Below are 26,284 nucleotides of genomic sequence, written 5' to 3' on the forward strand. Positions count from 1 at the left end.
ATAAAGACTCGAGGGGCACACTCGGTGCGAAACTAAGCACAATCTTATCACCCTATTACATGTACCCACACCATAAATGCCAAAATCTGTCCTATATATCAAATGTATTGTAATGCTAGCTGCTTTATATATAGGGCCTATCGGTTGCCATGCTACTGTGCTCAGCCCCCAAATCTTGTATTCTCCTCTCTATACAGTTCATAAGAATTATCCCTCTGCTGCTGTTCTTCCCTTTAATCTGCTGTTCTGAATATCTTATATGTGAACTGGTATCCTTGTTATCCACTGTTTCCCATGTTACTGTGCCCAGTACCCAAAACATGTACATAGGATTTTCTACTACTGCTCTTCATCCTTTTGATTAGTTCTGTCTATCTGCTTTTATATGAAGTTGTAGTCTTGTTGTGTAAACTTGTAACCCATTCTAGGCTCTTCTGGGAGGATGGGCTAGAAATTTGAATACATAAATATGTATGTTGCAGAAATAACTATTAACTCCACCAACTTAATATGTAGTTTGATTAGCTATGAAAGGTAACCCCTTCCTTGGATCAGAAATAAGCAAATGTTGGCAGTTGGCAGCATGTGTGTGTATGTATGTACAGTATATTTCAAATCTAATCAAAAAGTAGTTATACATATTCCTCTAAAATGCAGTGGATTCACTGAATTTACAAATATAGGGAGAAAACAATATACTACCAAGACTAGAACCAGATGGAAATTTGCTTGTGTTGGCCTAAATACTTTAAAAAAGAATTTTATATACATAACTAAAGGTAATCTAGCATTTTGTAGATGTTCTGGTGTATAGCAGTTATACTTATCTGGTTATTTGGACAAATTGAAGGATTGGAAATATGGCATGTATGTATTGAACAATTTAATGATTTGGTCTAACTAAAATAAACAAAACAGAAAACTACATAGTATTTGAGAGAATGAAACAATGTGTAATGATGGTTTGATGTTTAAGACACAATAACTTTGTTTTAATTTATTTAGAATTAGCCATTCTGGAAAACTCATAAGAGATGGTGGTTTCAGAGCAATTCTGCAAAGCACAGAAGCAATGTGGGTATATAAATTAGAAGAAAAAAAATTGTAAACTAAACATGGAAATACTTTCCATATTGTAAGTTGATAGCTACCAGTTCTTCAAACACATTCACAGCTTATGTGGGATGAAAGGAACTAGGAAGACTGAGTCTAGCAATTTGCTCATTTGCTTAGTATGGAATTATAATTGGCATGCAAGATGGCCCAATTTGGCCTTTCTGTACTGTAGCTTAAAACATTGTTCAGTTGTAACGCCCCTATGTATTCAGAGCAATAACATTTTGCCCCAGCTTGATACCAGATAAAATTAGTGGGGCTATCTGGGAAACATTTATTTAAAAACAAACAAACAATTTTTAGAAAAATTCATGACTAGAACTGTAGGCTGAGAACCAGGGAAACTGAAATTCAAATCCTACTTACCCTAGTACTATTCTTTGTTTTAATATCTTTATTCATTTTAAAGCTAAAAATAAGTGCAACATATTATACAGACATTTTACCCTTTAACAGCACTTAAATTCAATCAAATTATATTTCATAACAAATACATGTATCCTCCCCCCTTCTATATACCCAACAATTGCACTCAACCATAATTAAATTAAAAGTATTTCCCCACCCTGGACATGTATGTTCAAAGGGCAAAATCCATAATCACTCCTTAAAGAATTTTATCAATGGCTCCCAAACATCCTTAAATTTCCTATAATATCCCTGCTGTATAGCAATCATATGTTCCATTTTAAAAATGTGGCATAAAGATTCCCACCAGAAATTCTAATTTAACCGGTCCCAGTTTTTCCAGTTCCTCAAAATGAGTTGTATGGCAACTCCCATCATAATAAAGAGAAGTTTATTATTATGGGAAGATATTGGACTTTTAGCCCTCATTAATGTGCTGAATAGCACTGGATTTTCCAATATTCTATTCACTGGATCCCAAATGGATCTCTAAAATTTAAGTCTCAAGGGACAATGGGACAGTAGATGATCCAATGTCCCTACATTGAGATGACAATGCCAGCATCTTTTAGACTTGGAACTATCTAATTTCTGTAATCGAGCAGGGGTCCAAAAAGCTCTATGTAACAAGAAAAACCTTGTTTGTCTCATAGATGCAGATGCCATACATCTCATTCTCCAAGTCCAAATTCGTGGCCATTGAGACGCAGAAATCTGCTGCTTTATCTCAATGCTCCAAATGTCACGAAGACCTGTCTTTGGTTTCTTATTCAAAAATTCAGATATTAATTTATACCACTGAGCGGCCTGATACCCCAGGAAATCTGTCTGGAAGCATAGGACTGGCAAGCTATACTGATTTTTAAGATTTCGCCAATCAGAGAACCCCTTCTGATTGGCTTGCTTCAACTGCAACCACTTATAATTTTGAGACTTAGGGCTCCTTTTACGAAGCTACGTTAACGGCTTTATCGCACACAACTTTTTAGCACACACTAATCCCCACATTAGCCGAAAAACTACTGCCTGTCCAAGAGGAGGCGGTAGCGGCTAGCGCAGCCAGCAAATTAGCGTGTGCTATTACGCGCGTTAAACTGCTAACGCGTCGTCATAAAAGGAGCCCTTAGGAATACCAAATGTTTGTTGCAGTTGTGAAAAGTCAAGCAGCTTTCCCTCTGAAATTATATCATCCAGAGTACGTATGCCCGCCTGCATCCAATGCTTCCAGAGGATCTTAAACCCGCCAATTTGAATCTTGGAGTTCAGCCAAAGGGACTGACAGGTGGATTTATGAATTGGAATAGATGTTAAATTATTAATAAATTTTAATGTCTGCCAAGTGTCCAATAAAATTCTATTGTCCTTATATATGTGGAAAGCCAGTCTGGTGTTTGAAGAATGTCTCTGAGCAACGAACCCTGTTTGGTGCATACTGATAATATAAGGGAAAGCCTTGGCCAAGCGTAAAGCCAATAACTTAGCCAGAAGTTTTCTAACTGCATTTATCAAAGAAATAGGCCTGTAATTTGAAACCAACGTAGGATCTTTATTTGCCTTCGGCAAAACTATAGTTAAAGATTCTGCCATAGTACCCCTAATGCAACCTTTAGTCAGTTGAGCCTGATATAAATTTAATAGATGAAGCTGATATAAATTTAATAGATTTGTAAACTCTACAGTGAACCCATCACTACCTGGAGCGTATCCAACTTTAAGGGACTTTAACGCTGCTTGTAGTTCTTTCATTGATATAGGCGCGTCAAAGAGTTCCTTTTATATGCTCGGGAATTTTAGGCCCCTTAATTAACTTCAAGAACTCTAAACCCTCAAGTTCTTGATTTGAATAAAGCTCAGAAGAATATAAAGCTGTATAATATTTCAAAAATTGCTTTAAGATATTTCCAATTCGCGAATGAGTTTCCCCCATCTTATCTGAGATAGCCACAATTTTTACTTTTCTTTTTTTAGCTTTAAGATAATTAGCTAATACTCTTCCCGCATTATTTGAGTTTCCATAATACAGAGCCTGCTGAGAGAACAACTCTTTCCTAGCCATTTGAGAACGAAATCTCATATTTATATTTAGTTTTTAAGAGGGTCTGTAAAGTAGTTTGTTCCCATTTCAAGGCCATTGGGACTCCCAAACCTTAATATTTTGTTCCAAATTAGTATATTCTGTTTTAAGTTGTTTCCTAACATACGCTGAATATGAGATTATTTGCCATCTCATGATAGTTTTGAAAGCATCCCACAGCATTTCTAAAGAGATTTCCTCTGAGGCATTGATTTGAAAATATTCATTCATTTTTAATTGAAATTCTTCAATAAACTTTGAATCTGCAAGCAATGTATTACTGAATCTCTAAACAGGTCTGTTACAATCTTGTTCCTCAAATTTTAATTCAATCAAACTCTAGCATGATCTGATAAAACAATTGGGTCTATGCCAACTTTGGATATCTGTTGAACTAATTGATCTGATACAAATATATAATCTATTATTGAAAATGATTTATGAACATGGGAGCAAAAGGAAAACTCCCGAGCATTAAGATGGAGAATCCGCCAGATATCTTTTAATCCACAGTAATGAACTAAATTATCCAACCCCATTGATTTCAAAAGCTTATTGGGTTGTTTATCCAGCAATGGATCCATAACCGCATTGAAGTCTCCTGCTACTACTAGATTAGAGGCAGCTAGCAGCAGAAGTACCTGTTGAAGAGTTTTGAAACATTCTGCTTGATTTGAATTAGGAGCCTAGATATTAAACAGCGTCAGAGCATGCTTCCCCAAGGTCATATTCACCTGAACCCATCTTACTGAAGGATCTGCAGAAATAAAATTAAATACAGCTGAACATTTCCTATGCACTAAAATGGCCACCCCTGCTTTCTTTCTCATACCCGGTGCAAAGAAACACTGCTTGACACCCCCCCTCCAACTTCATCGATTCCCCAGCAGACAAATGAGTTTCCTGTATTATTCATATCCACCTCTTGCTGCTTTAAACAAATTGAGCGTTTTTTCCTCTTAACAGGATAATTGAGGCCATTGACATTTAAAGAAAACATTGACATTTAAAGAAAACATTCTAAAATTCATTGTAAAATTTCAAAGAATACCCATAATATACCAAAAATCATTTTTCCCCCCAAAACACCCTTTGCTCAATACACGTCCTAAACCCCCTAATAAAAATCCCCTGTTCTCCCCCAATTCCCTATCCCCCATATCATATGATTGCTTGAAGACATACATTTAGACTAGCAGCCAGAACCCTCCCCCAGGCAACCTAATTAATTCCCCTTATAAACTTAAAATCAACCACTATAGACTAAATATTTCATAAATACCTGAATAAATAAATACTCATAAAATGTGAACAAATAAATAATAGAATATAATAATAAAATTAAGTATATCACCTATATATATGTGGAAATTCATTAAATTAGTGAAATTGCTTAAACAAAATATATTTAATTAATATAACCATTGAATGCCCTTTATATACACATATATAAGTATCAACGAAATTACAGCAATGAGATCTGAGCATGTAGATTTTGCCATGGTACATCTATAAATCCCAGCTTAAAAAAAATAAAAAATATCAGGAAATAAATATAAGATTAGACTATAAAATAAATAATGTTAAACGACCTAAAGTGATTATACTAATACCCTAAAATAATTTAATTTGAATGTAACAGTTTGCAATATATATACACTTCTCCCTGGGTATTCATGGCAGATAGGGGCAGAGCCGGACTGCGAATTGAGAAAAACCACAAATATCTTCTTGTCCAGCTCTGACCCACCCCCACCTCCCTCCCGCCTTCCCCCTGGCATCCCGGCCTTTCCTGGTAGTCTAGCAGGCTTTTGGGGTAGGATCGATCTTTCTACGCTCCTGCCCCATGCTGATCGCCAATAAGAAATGACTGCCGTGAGTTCCCGTAGTCTCTCGAGATGTTTCTTTTTTGAATTTCCTGCCACAGCCATCTTTTTGTCACACGGATCTTAGGCTGACTCAGCTTGTTCTTGATTTATTTTTCCAACAGTTTCTGGATTTCTTCCTTAGCCTTTTCTCAGTACTCATGCTCTTAATCCTCCGTTCCTCCTATTGCTTACATTGAAATTTTGTGGGTTGCAGCAAGGAAGAAATGCCTGCACCCTGCTGTGCTGTTAGAGAGATGTAAGCAGCCTCAGTAAGCTTCCAGCACCAGGCTTGGTTTTGCTATGAAATATGATTTTAATGTGATGTTTAAGTCTGTATGGCAAAGAGAACAAGAATATCAAGAGCACAACTTGAAGATCAACAACGTGTTTCAACATGAATAAAGTTCTTTCAGCATTCAACATAATTTACAAGACAGCTAATGGAGTTTATGCTACTTCCTCTTCAGCCTCTTCCTCAGACTCACCCTTTTCTTCAGCAGTAGCCTCTTGGTATTGAAATCAAAAATACGTTGAACAGCTCCTTTATGGCTGTGCTGTTACCAATGCCTTAGTGGTGAATTCTGTGCGTTTCCTTCTCCATCATCTTCCTAAGTGTGCTACCTAGTCTATATCTCAACTACCTCCAACTCCAACTTATAGCTGCTCGCGTTCCCGCTGAGGGGGGATCCCAAACAGGAAGAGAACGGAAGTTTTCAGAGTACTGGGGGATCCCCCCAACCCCCCCAATGGAAGCACAACCACCCCCACCCCTAGTTGTTCAGCTGAGCCCAACAAAAGAACCGCTGAGGCACCGAAGCTGATTCCTAGTGCAATGTCAGCTAGTTTTGCGGTCAGTCAGGCAGAGGGAAGAGAAACATTACGCGTCTACCAGTTCTACGGCTTATTTCTGTCTCTCTCACTTTGGAATAATCCCCCCACCCTACCTGCGACCAGAAGTAGCTTTTCCAAAATTTGAAGATGTTATTGAAGGCTTAATTTTTTTTTTTTTTTCAGTTGCATTTGGTGTCCCTTTACCTTTCTTACCCGTGGGATCTGTGGGATGCTGGCGCTCAGAGTGACCAACATCATTAATCTTGGTTATGAATGTCTATAGCCCTTTTGCGTGATTGGGTCTATTGTCTCCTATAACTAATCAGTGTTCCTTTCTTTTAATAACATTATTTTATCCTAAGTCATTATGTTGTCAGCATTGGCAGGATATATTAAGAATCTTAATAACCACAAACATATTGCCCAAGAGAATTGCTGCTCCGCACCAGGGTAGGAGCAGCATCTACACTCTCTCAAAGCAGTGAGGTGAGAAGTTGTAACACTGGCACACTGCAAAAGTTATCTTTAAAAATGAAACTTTTTTGCAAGGGAGAAACAACCCGCCCAGTCAGGGGAAAAAAAGAACCATTAACCTCAAGTGTGGAGCCACACAGAGCATCAACTTCAGGAGGGGCAGGCTGACCAGGCACTGCCAGAGAGCAGAGGCTTCCTCAAAGATTGAGCAACCAGACCAGAAGACTGCTGCTACTCTGCTGATATCCATCAGCGTACTTCTGTGAGACTCTTCAATAACTCGGTGGGTGGGAACTGTCTGCATGCTGACCAACCATTCGTTGAAAATGGAAGAAAGATCAAATTCTCTCCAATCTCAAGGCATATTCAAATGGGAAAAAAATAATGTCCTCGTGGTGCTGTGACAGTTGGATTGCCGAAGCAGTTAAGTCAGTTAATATTAATAAAATAAAATAAATGATCCAACTCGCCAAAATTCAGCCACACTTCACCACACTTCAAAAGAAAAACAATAGATAGACTTGAATCACTCCAAAGTCCATACACTCTCCTCCACTGTGCCCTCCACAACTGTCAGGATCATCAGCTCAGTTCATCGGTGTCTCTTGTTGAGACAAACTTCTTCAATTTCTTAGGGTCTTCAAATTGGAAGAATTTATCTTTATAAGTTACCCTCATGAATGCAGGATAAAAAAGCCCATATTTTGCCCCAATTTCCTTTAATGGTTGCTTCAATTGTAAGAATTGTTTGCGTATATTCACTGTTGCACTTGCAAAATCCGGAACAAATATAATCTTTGAATCTTGGTGAGTCAGATTTTTGGTCTCTTAAAATTTCTATAGCATGCTGGAAATGAAACAGGCGAAATATTAATGGTCTAAGTCCTGACTGACCATTAGGTCTCTTTCCTGGGATCTTATGTGCCCTTTCAATTTCCAATGGCATTTTTAAATTAAGGGGGAGTATTTTTGGTAAGATTTCTTCCAAAAAAGTTATAGCATTCTTTCCCTCCAGCCCCTCCTTTAAACCCAGTATCTTCACATTGTTTCTTCTTGAACGATTCTCAAAATCTACTATCTGATTTTCCATGTTCTGAAGAACCCTGTGATCTTTTTTATATTCCAGCTGCTCCATTTCCACTTTCTTCATTTGGGTTTCTATCTGTGCCATTCTGGTATGAACCAATTCCACTTTCTGTGCCAAGTTTTCCACTTCTTCCTTCACCCGCTGCTAGTTGATCTGTGTTATCTTTCATCACTAATCTAATATTTCTGAGCTCCTCAATTAGCTCTATAATATCCAGAGCATCCACAGGCAGGGGGAGTCTTGGAAGGTGTGGGCGGATCTTCTTTTAATCTTTTTGCCTTCCCACCTGTTTCATGCTTGGTTTGCTTATTAGAAGCCATTCAGACTTTCTGCTTCTAAGGAAATAAATTTTAAAGCTGAAAATCAACAGAAGTATGCCTGGGGATAGGGAGCCATTTTTGCTATCTCCAAGTTCTGGAATCACTAGTACTATTCTTTGATGCAGGGCAAACTACTTGACCCTCTTAGATTACAAATCCTCATTTCAGGGAGTTATCTGTTCTATCTTTACCTAACTTGTACAGCTTGGCTTTGGAAAGGCAATGACCAAATCTGAAATCCTAAAGAGTACAACTGTATGTTCCTTAGATATTTAAAGTGAAAATATTTTGTAATGATAATATTGGTAGTCCTAAATGGTTTTCCATTTTATTGCAGAGAAAAAATGGCCCACAAAATACGGATAGCCACGTTATATTACATAATAGCTTATCAAAACTATTGTTTTAATATTTAAAGGTGATATAGAAAGCTTTGTCATAACAGGCCAAAGCAGCTTACAATAAATAAACATGAATTGGAAACAGTCAAAGAAGTTTGCTTACCCATAATTAAAGAATATTTCAGAAGTACCCCATTCAAAATCACAGTATCAGTAATAAGGACCATTAACAGCAGGATCTGGATAGGCCCTGTTGTCTGCCTATATAATCACACCCACCCCCTTACCTTCATAATCTTCCCCACCCACTTTTACCACTTTATGATGGTAAAATTAGCCGCAGCTCAGTTTATTAACCTATAATACATAAAATATATCTTAACTTAAATTAACATCATATCAAAAGAGTTCCTTCTGAGCTACCAAAAATACATAATCTCAGTGCCGTCAACCCTGCCACCACAGCAAGGGTCTGAGGAGTGGCATGTCCCTCATGCCCTTTTTATCCAGGTCACCTGACCCACCAGGCACAGTTCCATGCCGGTCCAAAGCTCAGCACCTGATGAGCCCTATGACAAAGCTTGAGAGATCTGCACCCCCAAGCTACCAACGTCTGCCACAACTCGTGGGCGGGTGGAAAAAGCCGCCCTGGAGGACCTTAGGAGGAGCCGAGTCCTCCAGGGTCACTGTTTTATGAACTCGCCCCCACACCCTCCCACCAATCAAATTTAAACTACTAAATTGATTGGCCCACCACCCAATTCTTACCTGATTCCTCCTCCCCTGCTGACCTAACAAACCCCAGCCGATGGGCGACACAAGGGCTCTACCAGCCATGTGTTACATTCTGCCCATCGACATGGGGGTCAGGTTTAGGGCAGTTATTTTTATTGAATTTTTTAATATATGGCATTAAACCAATTAACAGAAAATCATAAATAAAAATTCCAAATCAAACCCATGTTAAGAAGGAACTGTTCCCAAATGTTAGAAGATGAAATATTTTGGATAAACACAGAAAATAATGAATATGCAGCTAATAAATGCAATAGAACCCTTTTAAATATCATAATCTGCAAGTTATAACCTGTACAAAATTAATTATAATTAATAGATGATGTAAAGAAATTGCTCCAGCTGAGAAGGATCTTGAAAGACTCCAATTTATATTGACACATTTGCAAAGAAAAAAAAAATACTTCCCACTGCCAGAACCTTAGGTTTCAGTTGCAAGATAGTCTTCTCTTAGGGCTCCTTTTACTAAGTGTTTTTAATGCATGCACAAAAATGCGTTTAACGCATGCACAAAATTACCGCATGGTATGCTTCTAGAATAATGCCAGCTCAATGCTGGCATTAAGGTCTAGCGTGCACTATTCCATGCGTTAAGGTCCTAACGCACCTTAGTAAAAGGAGCCCTTAGGGATTGATCTAGCTACCTCATTGAATATAGAAATGGCTTGCTCACAAAAGGAACTTTTTTTAAATTAGAAAAATACATTTTCAGTATAATAAATTTTTGATCTTCATATTAAAAACTCACTAATTTAGCTATTAGCAATTACCTCCTGAGAGGGTTCTAAAAATCTAGAAATATCTAAGCTATTTGGAAAAGCTATATCATCTATAGAGCTTTCCTTTAAGATATTTATTCATCGGGATTGATTTTTCTATAATCAAAGCATCCCTAAAGTAGTTTTAAATAGTTCTATAGGAGACCTGGTGAGCTGTAAGAAATTTTGTGTTGAATTTCTTTGTATTTTCTGTAGCCTCTAATTACAAATAGGAAAACTATCCTTAACAGATGAAGCAGCCGTGGAGGGGCATAATAGAAAGGAATGTCTTAAATCCGTTTTTGTTTAAGTTGCAAGTCGTCCAAAGTAAAAAAAAAAACAGCCTAGGACACATTTTCAAAAAATACATCCACATTTTTTTTTTTTGTTTTGTTTCAAAAATCGTCTAAGTGTACGTCCTGCCGATCTGATCATCAAAGTCGCTAAATCTTCCATCTTTATAACCACATTTTCGTCCAACTTTTTGTCCAAGTCAAAAATGCCTAGAACAAGCCCTGTTGGTCATGGGAGGGGTCTGCAAAGTGATGGACTGAACACCCAGACATGGCACCTAAATAGTGGGATGCCCTCACTGCTGTGAACTTCACAAAAAGGGTGCCATGTCATCATCTCACTAAAGCTCCCTTATAGGTCATGGTGAGCCCTCCAAGCCACCTCCAGAATCCCCTAGACCCACTTATCTACCACCCTAATAGCCCTTATGGCTGCAGGAGCCACTTACATGCCAGTACAAAAGGGTTTTGGGGGTGTATAGGGGAGTACACATGTTTCAGTATCAATGCAGTGATTACAGGGCCTTTTGGACATGGGGCCTCCTCCCCATAGGTCCCTAACCCACCCCCAGTATGGCTTAAGCCGCCTCTGTGCAGGATGACTTAGGCTTTCCTATGCCAGGCTGCCAGATGATGATGGCCTAGAAGCTGAATTTTAAAGGTGTGATTACGAATTTTATGGGGTTGGGGGCAATCAGTGGGGTAGCGGCAATCAATGGGGTAGTGTGAGGGGGTCTGTATTATGTGTTTGCAGTGCTTATCTGGTGACTTTAGGTGGGGTTTTTGTGACTTAGACCATGTTTTAAATGGTCTAAGTCACAATGTCGAAGTTCTATCGATCCTGTGCTGTATAACTTTCGGGTATACATGCAGTATGACTAAGTCTAAGCTGGCCCACGTCCCGCCCAACTCCCGCCCTCGACACTTCTCCTGAAATGCCCCGTTTAGCTATGGTTGTTCAGCGACACTATGAAGGCCTAGGTCGATTAGAAATACGTCCAAAACCTGTTTTTATTATCGGCACTTGGATGTATTTTGACAATGCTCGTTCAAGTGCCGACTTAGGCTGGTTTTTGTACGTTTTTTCTCTTGATTATGAGCCCCATAGAATTCAAATTAGAAACTTCAGTCGCCATCTTACTCAAGCTTTGCTCCACTGTAGTTAACTTCTTGTTTTCACCAAGGAAACATCAGTGAAGCTATTCAAAGATTTTTCTGTTCTATTAACTATTGTTAAAACATCTTTCAAGGAGGGCTCAAGATCTATTTGAGTTGGAGAATAATTCTGAATGCCATTTAATTGGGGTAAGTAATCTCTGTTGGAGGAAGATTAACAGTAACAGGCCAGGAAAATGGGACTCTTCTTCCTTGAAAAGAGGAGACTGAGAGGGGACATGATTGAAACATTCAAGATAATGAAGAGAATAGACTTAGTAGAGAAAGACAGGTTGTTCACTTTCTCCAAGGTAGGGAGAACGAGAGGGCACTCTCTGAAGTTAAAAGGGAATAGATTCCGTATAAATGTAAGGAAGTTCTTTTTCACCCAGAGTGGTGGAAAACTAAAATGCTCTTCCGGAGGCTGTCATAGGGGAAAACACCCTCCAGGGATTCAAGACAAAGTTAGACAAGTTCCTGCTAGACCAGAACATACGCAGGTAAGGCTAGACTTAGTTAGGGCTCTGGTCCTTTAACTAAGGGCCGCTGCAGGAGCGGACTGCTGGGCACAATGGACCATTGGTCTGACCCAGCAGCGGCAATTCTTATGTTCTTATTATCCTTCTTCATTGGGACTTAAATGTTAGGAGGTTTTGGTTTATTATGAGTAAGGGATTTTTTTAAAACCTTGTTAACCTCTGTGTCTATATTAGAGCAGGCTATTTTGTCTGTCAGGTTGCTGTATTTTGTTGCAATGGAGAGCAGCAGTTTGGGCTGTTCTGTGGAGGAGCAGTAGTTAGCGTCAGGTTGATATTGGGTGAGTTGTCTACATGACCATGGGTAGAGAGTGGGTTGGCTGTGAGGGAGATGGTGTTTGTTCGACAATATATGGTTTGTGAGAGGAACTGACTTGTTGGGATTGTGTTTGTGTGACTCAGGGAGGTATTTCTGTTGAAGTGCGATTTTACTGAGTTGTTTCTTAGAAAGCTGGTTTGGGGAGAGCTGTCAGATGCTTAGTCTTTAGTTTGCAGGGGTGGTGCTGGCTGGTCCATGTGCCGCATAGTTGGGCATTTTTGGAAAGGTTTGGAGGCTTCAATGCTGCATTCTGGCAGAGGTAAGGAGGGAGTTGGGAGGTGCAGACGCTGCATTCAAGTGTTTATTTTTTCAGCCGGGCAGAGTTGTGGTTTGCAGCCTTCGTGGGTTTGGTGTTCCCGGGCTGGGAGCGGAGGAACACTGTTGGCTGCCTTTCTAACCGTTGTGTGCTCAGTGGCTGCATGGCTGTACGGCTTTGCCATTTTCACCGCATCTCGGTTTTAAATTTTGTTTGAAGTGTTGATTGGGGCCATCTTCCAAAATCTCCTTTTGTGCTGTGGCCTTCCTGGGCCTCTTGGGTCTTCCCATGCCTGGCGTTTTTTTTGTGGCAATTCAGCATGGTGCTGGCTGTCCTGATTCATTGGCTTAGCTGGAGAGGACCTGTTCTTGTTGTTTCAGGTGCATTCAAATTGTGTACTTGTAGTAGGTGATAGTTTTGTGTGTGTGTGTGTGTTAGGAGAAAATAAATTTGTTGGTATCTTTGAGGAGGAGGGTTTGGTTGGTTTGTGCTGGAGAAATTAGACAGGCTAGATGGCACTTAAAAAACCCAAACCAAAAACACCTCAGGCTGGATGCAGGAGTCTGCTTGAGGTGACTTGTGAATTCTAGATGTAGGGTGCTTTTGAATTTTTCTACAGGGAGAACTGTTCCAGTAATTGGTAATGGGCTCAAGTGGGATGAGGCCATAGTGGATTTACTGCTTTTAAAGGGGGAAAGTGTCTATGGTGTTAGTGGGGGGATCATCTAGGTAAGTGGTGAGCAAACCTGAACAAAGTTATTATAAGGGTAACAACCCATTATATATGTCATGTATATGAAATACTGAATGAACTGAAGTGGAAAGGGTTGATGTGAATTGCTTGTTCACTCTTACCAAAAAAATACTAGTACTAGGGGCATGCAATGAAGCTAGTAAGTAGTAGATTTGCAACGAACCAAAGAAATATTTCTTCACACGTGATTAATCTCTGGGATTCATTGCTGGAGAATGAGGTGAAATCGGTTAGCTTAGCAAGGTTTAAAAATGATTTGGATACTTATTGAAATGGCTTGGGGTAATCCTCTGCTTATTTCTATGATAAGCAGCATAAATGTGCTTTACTACTTGGGCATGGAATTTGGATTATAGGATCTAGCTGGGTTCTTTGGATCTGGGTTGGCCACTGTTGGAAACAGGATACTGTTTTTGATGGACCTTTTGGTCTGTCCCAGTATCACTCAGAGGCAATATTGGATAGAGTTAAGTGGAACTAGTTGAGTAGTTTGGAAAGCAAAGATGGAGATGGAAAGATAGAATAGGAAGATGTGCAAAAGTGGCATTGTGGAACCCAAGGGTACAGGGGACACTAGGTAGCAGCTGAGAGACAGCTGACTTCTTCACTAATTTTCTGTTCTGGGTTCACAGCTGAATTGTTGGGGGAGGGTGTAAAACATCTCATGTGACTGGGGCAGGAGGTGTGATAGACCCTGATTGATTTTAAGTGGCATGGGTTTGTAAGGGATAGAGGGAGTGTAGTGGATGCGATGTATTTAGATTTTAGTAATTTTTACCATTTTCACAAGTGTATTATAAATACTCTGTGTTCTCGGTATGGGGGGGGCTCCATTGGTGGTCTGGGGCAGGAACTAGTTGGTCAGTAAGGTGCCAATGGGTTGTAGTCCCAGGAGATTGTTTTGCTGAAGGGGGATCTTCCCAGTAGTGTGTTTGAAGGTTAGTTATTGGGCTTGTTATTTTCACAATTTTGTAAGTGGGATTGCTGTAGGATTGTTGATTTGCCTTTTTGTGGAGGGATTCCAAATTGGTAATGGACTAGACAGTCCTGATGGTGTGCCTGACCTGATGACGGGCTTAAGGAAATTTGTAGAATGGTTTCATATTGTGAAGCTCAGATTTCATGCGTGGAAATGCCAGGTCATGCATTTGAGTTGCTAAACCAAAAGGGCAAGGTGTAGTTAAGGGGTGAAGACCTTGGTGTATAAATGAATGGGGGTTGGGTGTGATGGTATGTGATGATCTTCAGGAGGCAACCAGGTTGTAATGATGTTAGCGAAAGCTGGGCTGATGTTTGCACAGGAAGCAGTATGGCCAGCAGAACAATGGAGGTTTGCTGCCCCTCTAAGATTTTGGTGAGACCTCATTGCGAATTTTGTGTACACTTAAGTTTGGTACAGAGGAAGGCTACTACAAGGGTTGGTGGTCTGTCCTATAGGTATATGGGAACTGAGTTCATGATCTCCATCTGTATACTTTGAGGACGGGCGTGAGTAGGGAGATAATAGTGATGTTTAAATACCTATGTGGCTTAACTACACATGAGATGAGTCTCCTTTTATTAGACAGCAATTCCAGAGTAAGAGAGCGGAGGACCCAGTGCAGGAGTGCTGGGCTCTGCAGTACAGTATGGTACTACATTGTTATAGAAGGCGACATAGATATGTGAAATAGTTTTGGAATTCCAGTAGATGTAGGAATAGTAGAAGCATGGAATAGTTTCTGAATTGGAGGAGGCATAGGGGCAGGCACATGGACTCTCTGGGAGAAAGGAGGAATTAATTTTTGTTGTGGAGGGGTATACTGGCTGGGCCTTTTGGTCTTTATCTGCCCTTAGGTTTTTCTTGGTGGCTTTACTTGTGTCTTCAAACTAAACTGCAAAAGGATCTGCATGGAACTGGCTAGGAGCTGGAATACTAACTGCTTTTAACTAGTTTTCTGCAATTTTGGGCACCAGATGCGAGTTGTTCTTTTTTTCATATGGAGCAGCCGCTTGTTCTAGTAGTAATGTATGGTTTGTTTGTAAGATGATTTGGGGAATGGTTCACCGGATATTTGCTTGTGTGGGAATTTTATTAAAGTTGCGAGGGTATGTGGTACTGAAGTTGGTTGTAGGTATACATGTATGCCATCCGGTGTCCTGGTGCAGGGTTTACTTGTTTTTTTGTTTTATTTTTAACTCTTTATTTTTAATTTTTAGCATTTGACAACCTTATCAGTCAAAAAAGAAAAATTACACAGATTTAAAAAGAAAAGAAAATATATTCACTACAGGTGCAATAACCTCTTGCATAAATTAACAAGGCAATAATACAATTCCATGTAATGTTAGTCCACAATAATTGAGGGTGAAGCTGAATTTAGACTGATATGTAACAAGAAACAAGATAGAGCTAGACTGTCTCTGAACTTATCCTTACTGAGCTCATATTGGAGGTAACAGAATCACGTAGCCATTACACTTTGCCCTTTGGCTGAAATGAATTTTGATAACTGGGGCTCAAAGAAAACATAACGATTCTCTTTGTATACCAAAATGCACTTGCAGGGGTATCTCAAAACGAATGTTGCCCCTAACTTCACTGCTTGGGATCTCAAAATTAGAAATTGTTTTCTTCTCCTCGGAGTAGAGCGGGATACGTTTGGATACATCCTTACAATATTTGTCATAAAGGGAACATCTTTATACTTAAAAAAAAAGTTTTTAAGTGTTTTTGTATGAGGGTCTGGTGACGTTGGTTTGCAGTATTGTCTGATGTGTGCACTTGGTAGCTTGTTGTGTGGATAAGCTGGTACCTTATTGACCTGCTATTGAGTTCAGGTGGTAGCTGCCAGGAGATGTTGGGTTGCTTGCAGGTTAAATGCAATTGCATATTCCCCGGTCACCTGCTTTGGAAGGATCAGGAATTTGGATTCTTTGTACATGTGTGCAGAGTAATGGGAATGTGCATTATCTTGTGTACTATTCTGTTGGGCTAGGAAGAATGGTCTTGGCTGTTTCTAATTCTAGTGGAGCATAGACTATGGATTGTATGGTTGGATATCTGGAGCATTTGTTGGGAGTGACTCTTGCTAATCCTTTTTCCAGCAAAGGCATTTTCCTTATCTGCTTTACTACTTCTTCTTTTGGTGAGTTGTGACAATTTTGTTCAGCAAATGGGGAGGATTTCATACTGCCCATGAGGCGGGATCTATTGTCTGCTGTCTGTGTTTTCCCTAATGCCCCCCCTTTGTATGGTCCTCTGTTTCCTTCATAGAGTGTGTAAGGATTGGGACATAGTTGCTATTGAGTGATTGTGTAGATGGGTTAATACTGAGCTTTTGGAGTTACCGATAGCTTTCGGAGGTTTAGTGGTATGAGTTCGTGACAGCTGTTTTCTCTGGACATTATTGTCCTGATGCTGTTTTCCTTTCAGGCTTAGGTTTGGCCAATTTTATTTGGGTACTTTTTAGGATTTGTTGGAGAATTGTTTTAAAGCTGTTTGCCATAGCTTGTGGTGAGGCTGTCACCGCTTGTGGCAGAAAATGGGGTTTGGCCCGGTTGGAGCAGGGAGATGAGCGGTTAATAAATAAATGTAACACTCATAGTTGACACTGCTGCGAGGGGAAGCATAGCCTGGCGTCACCATGGGTCATGTTTGGGGGGATGTTATAACGGGAGCTAGTTTTGACACCGAAAGCTCCCTGGGAGTGCGAGAAATATGCGTTGGGGGTTGTTTGGCTTGGCACAGATTGTCTTTTAAGTGGCGATAATATTAAAATAGATAATAAAGCTGTGGCCAAATATTTATTCCAATAAAATTGAGTTGTGTGATGGTGCTTAGCTTTAAGTGACAGAGTATGAATGCTAATGTTATGGCCTATGGACTTCAGGAAATTATCCAAATCTTTTTTATGTTCAATCTGTTTTAATTGTAAATGAAGAGAGCAAATACAGCCAACATATTCCAAAATGAACAATAATCAACAAATCACAACTTTCAAAGAGAATACAGCCCACTTCCACCCACCCAAACCCGTCCCATCCAACCAAAATTAATCCCCCCATCCAATAGGTCAATAAAGAAGGCGGCCAAAGAGGTTTCATATATTCCAGAGGCCCGGACCCTTGTGGCCCCTGGCTATCATAAGTCTGTTCACCAAAGAAAAAATAAAAAAAAGGCAGCATCTGATCCCGAGCACTAGCCCTGCATGCAGCAGACTCCTTAAGAGAGGGTATTCAGAATGAGGCTACGACCTTGAGGGGATAAGGAAGACAAATAAGCACCCCCAAATGAGCAAAAAAATGACTGTCTGTGCGGGTGGCCCATCGCCTTGTGGGCCTCCCACAAGGCCAAATTATGCATTAAAGATCTCAAGCCCCAAAAGGACGGCTGGTCGGATATAGTCCAAGATTGTAAAATACATTTGTGAGCAAGGAGATACACCTTACAGCAGCAGAGGGGACCCCCCTTGGGCAAACCTCTGAAAGCTCCCGGCAAGTCAAGAACCAACTGCTCCACTGAACCGGAGAGGGCACATGAGAATAGGCCTTGTATATAGTGCGGTTATAGAAGTCCAAAAGGAATGAATAGTCCAACAATCCCAGAAAGAGTGAACAAAAGTATTAGGTTCCCTGCCACACTTCAGACAAAGAGGCAAGGGAACACCCCCAATTTTATGTAACTGCACCTGGGTATAATAAGCCTAATACAGCACTCGAGCATAGCACTCCCGGAACACTGTTCCCGTTATCAACCTTGGGATTCCGCTCAGAACACCTAGAATGTTCCACTGCCTGAGGTCTTTATGGAGCTTTTGTCCCCACTTTGCTTGAACCCGTTAATAATCTTTAGGGCATTCAAAGTGAGAAAGGGACCTATGTAGTGCCAACACTGAAGTCTAAGCACCCACCACTCCTGCAAAGAAATCCTAAATACTCTTCCCGATAGGCTACGCAATCCTATCTGGAGGGAGAGAAAGAATATAGTGTTTAGCCTGATAATAGGCGAAAGTATCGCCCCAACACTGGCCCAACTGATCATCATACTCTGTGAACGGCTTCAGCTGGCCCTCTGGAGTCATCAAATGTTCCACAGTGTGGACCCCTCAACGAGCCCAGTCTAGGAAAGCAGGGTTATCAAGCCCCGGAGGAAATGCAAAGTTCCCTCTCAGAAAGATCTGATCAGTCACTCTGGGGTCCCCACCCCAGAGTTAAACCCTCCCCACGATGGCCCACATAGATTTCAACATGACACTCGAATCCTGATGAGCTAAATGATTTCACTATATTCATTGGCAACTGGAACGACCAGGTCCCAAATTGCATTAGCCTCGTTCTGCTGTCCTGACTACAGATGCATCTGGGGACATTCCAGAGTTTAATTACACATTGTGTGAATAAATATTTTCTCCGGTTTGCTATAAATCTACTACTTAGTAGCTTCATCGCATGCCTCTTGGCCCTAGTATTTTTTGGAAAGAGTAAACAAGCATTTCACATCTACCCTTTCCACTCCACTCAAGATTTTATAGACCTCTACCGTATCACCCCTGACCCATCTCTTCTTTAAGCTGAAGAGCCCTAGCCTCTTTAGCCTTTCCTGATAGGGAAGTCATCCCATCCCTTTTATCATTTTCCTCCTTCTCCTCTGTACCTTTACTAATTTTGTTATCTTTTTTGAGATAATGGCAACCAGAATTGCACACAGTATTTGAGGTGCAGCTGTATCATAGAGAAGAGATACAAGGGCGTCATGACATTTTCATTTTATTTTCCATTCTTTTCCTGATGATTCCTAACATTCTATTTGCTTGCTTAGCCGCCACCACCACCACACTTTGATAGTCAAGACCAGGAATGGGGAAGAACAAGAAAAGCAATAAATTTACCTCTCTTCTGCTAGTACTCACTGTTCCAATGGATCACCAAACACCTTAGCAAAAAAATGAGTTTTTAGGATTGCTCTAAATTTGGGGAAAGAAATTTCAGAGTGGAGTAAGATAGGTAGGGTTTTCCAAAGAGTAAGACGGAGAAATACATTAGTAATTTAGTGATGTTTTGTTGAACTGCAACATGCTGATCCATGGGTCTTCAAACAGCAGCAGCTTTAGACTCCAGAGTTTTTGTACCCATCTTAAGTTTTACAGTGATGTAAAATGACAAAGAGTTTTTCACAAATGGATGGGACTTGCTTCTTAAGAGCATAAGAACATAAAAATAGCCTTACTGGGTCAAACCAATGGTCGATCAAGCCCAATAGCCCGTTCTCACGGTGGCCAATCCAGTTCCTTAGTAGCAACATTCCACGCTACCAATCCAGGGCAATCAGTAGCTTCCCCCATGTCTTTCTCAATAACAGACTATAGACTTTTCTCCAGGAAATTGTCCAAACCTTTCTTAAAACCAGCTATGCTATCCACTCTTACCACTCTTAACTAATCTGATTGAAAAAAATTTTTCCTCCTATTGGTTTTAGAAGTATTTCCCTGTAACTTTGAGTGTCCCCTAGTCCTTGTAATTTTTGACTGAGTGAAAAATCGATCCACTTGTACCTGTTCTACTCCACTCAGGATTTTGTAGACTTCAATCGTATCTCCCCTCAGCCTTTTTAGTCAAACCCCTTAAGAGAATGCACCCACAGCACCATTTGTGAGAGCAGCTCTCAACTTAATAGCAAGTGGGTCCTTTTTTGTTTCTGATGTCAAACACCCTGCTGGTAAAATTAGAGGACATAAATTGAAATTGCAGGGTGGGTAGACTTAGGAGTAATGTTAGGAAATTCTTTTTCACAGAGAAAATGAGTAATGCTTGGTATGCCCTCCTGAGAGAGGTGGCAGAAATGAAAATAATGATGGAATTCAAAAAAGCATGGGATGAACACAGAGGATCTCTAATTAGAAAAAAATATTATAAATTGAAGAACTGGACAGACTAGCACGGTTTGTGTCCCACATATGGCAATTCGGTTTAAGGTGGGTTGGAGGGGCTTCGATGGGAATTCCAGAAATGAGGATAGTGGTGGGTAGATTTTTATGGTCTATATCCTGGAAATGACCAGATGGTTTGGATAGGCTGGAATGAGCTTCAATTACAACTTCATTATTTGAAACCTAAGGACTGTACCGGTCAGACCTCTATGGTCTAGGGCCCAGAAATCTCAAAGAAAAAAAGACAAATTTAATCATGAATTTATAATGCTTGCAACTATTGGGCAGACTGGATGGACCACTTAGATCTTTGTGCACTGTCATTTACTTTTACTATGTAACTGCAGATATGCCTGCACTTTGGCAAGCAAGCACCTTTACATACTGGAACAGCACTTTGCCTTTAGGGCAGATTTAAGCTTTTTTCAAGGACATTTCTTTATGAATAAAATCAGAACTCCAGAGACAGAAAGCAAGGTGGAAATATGCTGAACTCCTTGATGATTCCAAATAGGAACAGACAGAAAACAGAAGAGTTAAATATTCATAAAGTGATCTAAGCTTCTGACTTCTGTTAGAACTAGAACTGGTACTAAAACTAAATATGTAACCAGTGCAGTCTAATCAAAAAGGAAAAATATGATCACTTATGAACCCCACAAAGCATCTGTGCCCCTATTATGATATAATTGCAAATACTTAAGTTGATTTTGTGTAACACCTGCCTAAACTACTTTACAGCAGAGCAAAGTGATGTGTATATAAGGTTTATAAAACCAGGCAAATATGCATAGATCAAGTAATTCTGATCGAATCACAGATGACATGTGGTCAAAACATTTTCAGAATGTAAACTGACACCTAAATATTTAAGAATTCACAATAGGAATAAGGGAATCTATCTGTGAACTAGGAAGAGAGATGACCTGTTACCTAGTAAGCTGTGCCAAAAAACTATGGTTAAAGACCAAATGGGTTTGGATCAACTATTGATTCCTCTGATTAAAAAACATAACTTGTGAAATCCAGAGATGCCAAAAGTACAAGACTAATAAAATGTAATCCTTGTAAAAAGTACTAATTCTGCTTCTTGAATTGAATTAGAAAAGCAAGTGGACTAATATCAAGCCAGAATAAGATCTCTGTGGTACTCCATAGGCAGCAACATTGGAAGACGCTACACTCCCATTTTCCACAATAGGGAGCAATTGAATTGAACCAACTAAGGATATGCTTGTATTCCCATCTCCAATAAACAATGCAAGGGGAGGGAATGATCCATAATCAAAAGCTGCTCAATGCTACCGTATATCCCTGAGATTAGATTATTTTGGGTGCCTATTTCATGAAGATAAACAGTTGAAAGACCACCTTCTCAGTAAGTTTTTTGATCAAAAATATTCAGTTGAGGTGCTGGATAATAGTGGTTAGGATTTAGAAGCATGTAAGGGAAGGTGTTTTTATTTTTGAGACACATCCCGAGGGCACTCAATTTATTTATAGGATGTCTTTGTGGAACACTGTCAAAGGCTTTGCTAAAATCTAAATACACCATATCTAGCGCACTCCCTCTACTCAATTGTCTGGTCACCTAGTCAAAGAAGTTGATAAGATTTGATTGACAAGTTGGGAGCGCTGGGGACTGGTTTGTGTGGGTCAATTGTGGGATCCAGTTTTGAGGCGTATACGGCCCTTTGCGGAACTCCAGCACTGGTATGATTTACCTCCTCGAGATCTTTTCTATTATTTGCAGGCGCTCCATTATCTTCAGACGTCCGGAGTGGTGGGGGATCTCCGGGGTGGTCGGACGCCTTTCGAACTTTTACTGGGCCCAGTCCTCCGGAAGGGTACTCTGTCGGCTTTGTATCGCTGCCTTAATGTTCGGGGAACTGCGCCCCTGCCTTATATGACAGCTTGGGAGAGGGATTGGGGGTCTGTTATTCTTTTGGAAACTTGGGAGGATATATGGAGAGAGGTGTCTTCTGCGGGTATTGCAGCCTTGCTGGTTGAAAACAGTTATAAGGTACTTTTTAGGTGGTACTACACTCCTCAGACTTTGGCTAGGTGGCGAGGGGATGTGAGGGGTCTCTGTTGGCGGGGCTGTGGGGAGGTGGGAAATTATCTTCATATGTGGTGGGACTGTAGGGGGGGTGAGAGGTTTTTGGGATGAGGTCTTTCAACATGTTTCTCAGATTCTTGGCAGGCCGATCCAGGCAGACTGGAGACATGCTCTCTTATTTTGGCATCAATTGGATCTGGATAGGGGAGCTGTACTGTTTTGCAAGTTGGTGTTTACTGCTGCCAGATTGGTCTTAGCCTCCTCTTGGAATCAGGTTCAGCCTCTGATGTAGCACATGGTGGAGCGGCACCTGTTGACCTGGCAGCTTCTCTACAAACTTACTGCTTTGCACCATGGGCAACGACCTGGATATGCATCTATCTGGCGCCGCTTCAGGGCGTCTGTATTGTAGGGCTCCCTGGTGGGGGTTCAGCTGGGAGTTGGGTCCGAGCTCGGGTGGGTTGTGGCCCTTATTGCTGATGGTTGGTATGGTGTAACTCTGCGGGTTTCTATTTTGAGCTTCTGTCCTTTCTGTCAATCTGAGGTATGGGATGTGGGATTTGTTGATAGGGGAGGAGGGTGGGGGGGTCCTTTCTACTGCTGTGGGGTGTGGTTGTTTTTTGCATTGGGGGTTTTAGGGTGGTCTCATTGCATTCTATTGGATGTGTTTTTTGCTGTGTTGTATATATCATTGCTGGCATTTGTTGTTTGCCTCTTTTCTTCATAACTCTAATAAAGCTTTATTAAAAAAAAAAAGAGATTTGATTGTCAAGACCTACCTCTAGTGAATCCATGTTGCCTCCAGTCCTGTAAGCCACAGGATTCCAGAAGCTTCAACATTCTCTGTCTTAAAAGTATTTCCATTAATTTGCTTACCACTGAAGTCAGACTTACCGGCCTGTAATTACCTACATCTTCCTTACTTCTATTTTTGTGGAGAGGGAACACATCCGCCCTTCTCCAGTCCTCCAGTATGACTAATGTGACCATTTATTTTTTTCATCAAAATGGGACATCTATTAATATTCAGTCCCAGCCCCAATCCCTCCCTAGCCCCACCCCCAGCCCCACCCAAGCACCGCCCCCAATTTTTTCCATTCGTTTTCTTGTATACACAATATCTTATTAATTCATAATGGTAAACATAAAATATTAAAAAAAACCCACAATGCACACTGTACGCAGAGAAAATATTAATTATCATTTATGAGTTTCAGGGTTTTTTCAAAGATGTCAAGGCAGATTACTTTAAAATATGCAATGTCACCTCAGTAACTATAGAAAAATAGACAAATATAGTGCAAAATATAGACAGCAGATATAAATTCTCAAAACAGACATTTTGATCACTAAATTGATAATAAAATCATTTTTCCTACCTTTGTTGTCTGGTGATTTCATGAGTCTCTGGTTGCACTTCCTTCTGACTGTGCATCCAATCTTTCTTTTGCATTCAACATTTCTTTCAGAATCCAGCCCCATCCCCTTTGGGTCCAGGTTTCTCTCTCTTTTCCCTCTGTTACCCTCCCCAGATTCAGTGTCAATTCTCCTTTCTACCTTTCTTCCAGGTCTCCCTCTCTCTCCCCCTCTGTTTGAACCTCCCATAGTCATGCATCTGCCTCCTGTCTTTCCACTTTCGTCAAAGCCTTTTTCTCTGTAGTCTTTCTAATGTGCTTACAACCCCCCTTTCTCTGCCTCTTTCTCTCCTTCTTTCCTTCTTCCCTCCCAGCAGATTTTAGCATATCTCTCTCCTCCTTTTTTCCCCTCGGATCTAGTATCTGTCTCCTTCTTCTTTTCCTCCTCCCAGGTCTGCTATCTGTCTCCTCTCCTTCCCCCCTGCTCTGGCATCTCTCTCCGCTCCCTTCCTCCTGTTCTTCCCTGGTCTTCCTTCTTAATTTATTTTCTGCATCTGTCTAAATTCTTTTTTACTATTCAGTCCTCAATTTCCCTCTTTCACTGTGTCTACCTATAGCTTGCCATCTCTTTCCCTCACCCCTTCCAGTAACTAACTCTATCCTCTTCCCTCAATCCTGCATGTGCCCTTTTTTCTTTCTCCTCCCCACTTCCTTCCAGTGTCTGCTCCCCCTGTCCCTCACACTTCCATTCAGCGGCTGTCTCTCCTCTCCCCCACACTTCCATTCAGTGTCTGTTTCCCTCTCTCTATCCCTTCCATCTACTGTTCACCCTCTATCTCGCCCCTTCCATTCACTGCCCTCTGTGCTCTTTCCATCCAGTGTCTGCCCTCTCTCTTCCATATGGCATCTTCCCTCTTTCTATGCTCCTTTCATAAACTATCTATCCGGTGCCCCTTCTCTCCTTTGTACATGATTGATTTCAGCTCTGTCACCTCTCTGTATTTCTCTTTCTGCCTCCACCCCCTCCCTTATGCTCTGGCATCTCTCTCTTTTCCTTTCTTTCCTTCCCCCATGGTCTGGCATCATCCCTTCCCTGATTCCCGGCATCTCTCTCCTTTCCTTTTCTTCTATCTATCCCTCCCCCTCCATGCTCTGACATCTCCTCCTTCCTTTTCCCTTGGGCTGGCATACCTTCCTCCTTCCCTCTAAGCCCTGGCATTTCCTTTCATTCCCTCCCTCATCTTCCTTCAACACTCTCCCCAATTCTCTCCCCCTCTGCTCCCTTTCCTCCTTGTCACCCAAGAACTTAATCGGGCAGCAGCAGCATTCACAATTCACTGCTGTTGCCGGCTTCAGGCCTTCCTTTCTGTCGGGTCCTGTCTTCATGAAAACAGGAAGTAGGCAGGACCCGGCAGAAAGCCGGCAACAGCAGTGAATTGTAAACGCTGCTGCTGCCTGAAGAACTCGAGGCAGACGCTTTTCTCCCCTCCCAGCCCAACCCCCGCTGACCCTCCTATCTCTCCCTCCCGACCCTCCCAGCGAGTTGACAACCTCCCTCCAGTAGCGTCGGCAGCCGCAGCAAGCTATACAGGCTGCTTCGCGGCTTTCTCCTGCCCACGAATCCCTCTGCCGCGTCACCGATGACATCATCAGTGACACTTCACCGGCAGTAGAAAGCCACGAAGCAGCCTGTTTAGCTTGCTGCGGCTGCTGACGCTACTAGAGGGAGGTTGTCAACTTGCTGGGAGGGTCGGGAGGGAGATATATGAGGCTCCAATCCCCTGTCCCGTTGTCCCCACTCACAGGTTTGGGACGCCCTCTCTGAAAATGGGACATTTCGGGCGTCCTGAAGCTGTGAGTGGGGACAACGGGACAGGGGATGTGAAAAAGGGACTATCCCGTTTAAAACGGGAGATATGGTCACCTTAGGTATGACTTCCTGACTCTAGACACTGTTTGAAAAAGTCATTCTGAAAGTCACCAGAACTTTCCTAAGTTCCTTTAGCACCCTCTGATGTACACCATCCGGCCCCTAGCTGCTCACGAACAGAACTCTCTGAAAATCGATCTTTTGCGGTTCCACTCCCGGTGTTCCAGCTGTGAACACAGAACAGAAATACTTGTTAAGCAATTCAGCCTTTTCTTTATCAGCTTCTACATATTTCTCCCCTTCACCTTTGAGTCTCACAATGCCACTTTTGCATGTCTTCCTATCACTAATATATCTAAAAAGTCTTGTCTCCCCTTTTTACCATGTCAGCTATTTTTTTCTTCCTTTTGCATCTTTGCTTTCCTGATTACAGCTACTACTTTTGAGAACCAAAGCGACCTTCTTTTCCTCTTACTTTTACTTACTTGCCTCACAAAAAGGTTTGTCGCTCTTACAACTTCTTTCAGTTTTGCCCACTGCATTTCCACTCCTTCCAGACAACAATTCCTTGACATAATCCCCCATCCATTCAATTTTTTTTTATTTTTTTTTTAAGTCTAGAACCTTTGATTTTGAATGAGTCCTCTATACCACAGTTTTTCAACCGCCGGTCCGCGGACCGGTATCGGTCCGCAGGAAATTTTTGC

At 41.1% G+C, this 26,284-nt stretch overlaps 1 protein-coding gene across 7 annotated transcripts in view; it reads left to right on the top strand.

The window, feature by feature from the left end:
• Positions 1–26,284, top strand: part of MTUS1 (microtubule associated scaffold protein 1) — a 346,310-nt gene that overhangs the window by 85,371 nt on the left and 234,655 nt on the right. The gene's annotated exons all lie outside the window — the stretch shown is intronic.

This window comes from Geotrypetes seraphini, chromosome 1, assembly GCF_902459505.1.
Source record: "Geotrypetes seraphini chromosome 1, aGeoSer1.1, whole genome shotgun sequence".
Lineage (NCBI taxonomy): Eukaryota > Metazoa > Chordata > Amphibia > Gymnophiona > Dermophiidae > Geotrypetes > Geotrypetes seraphini.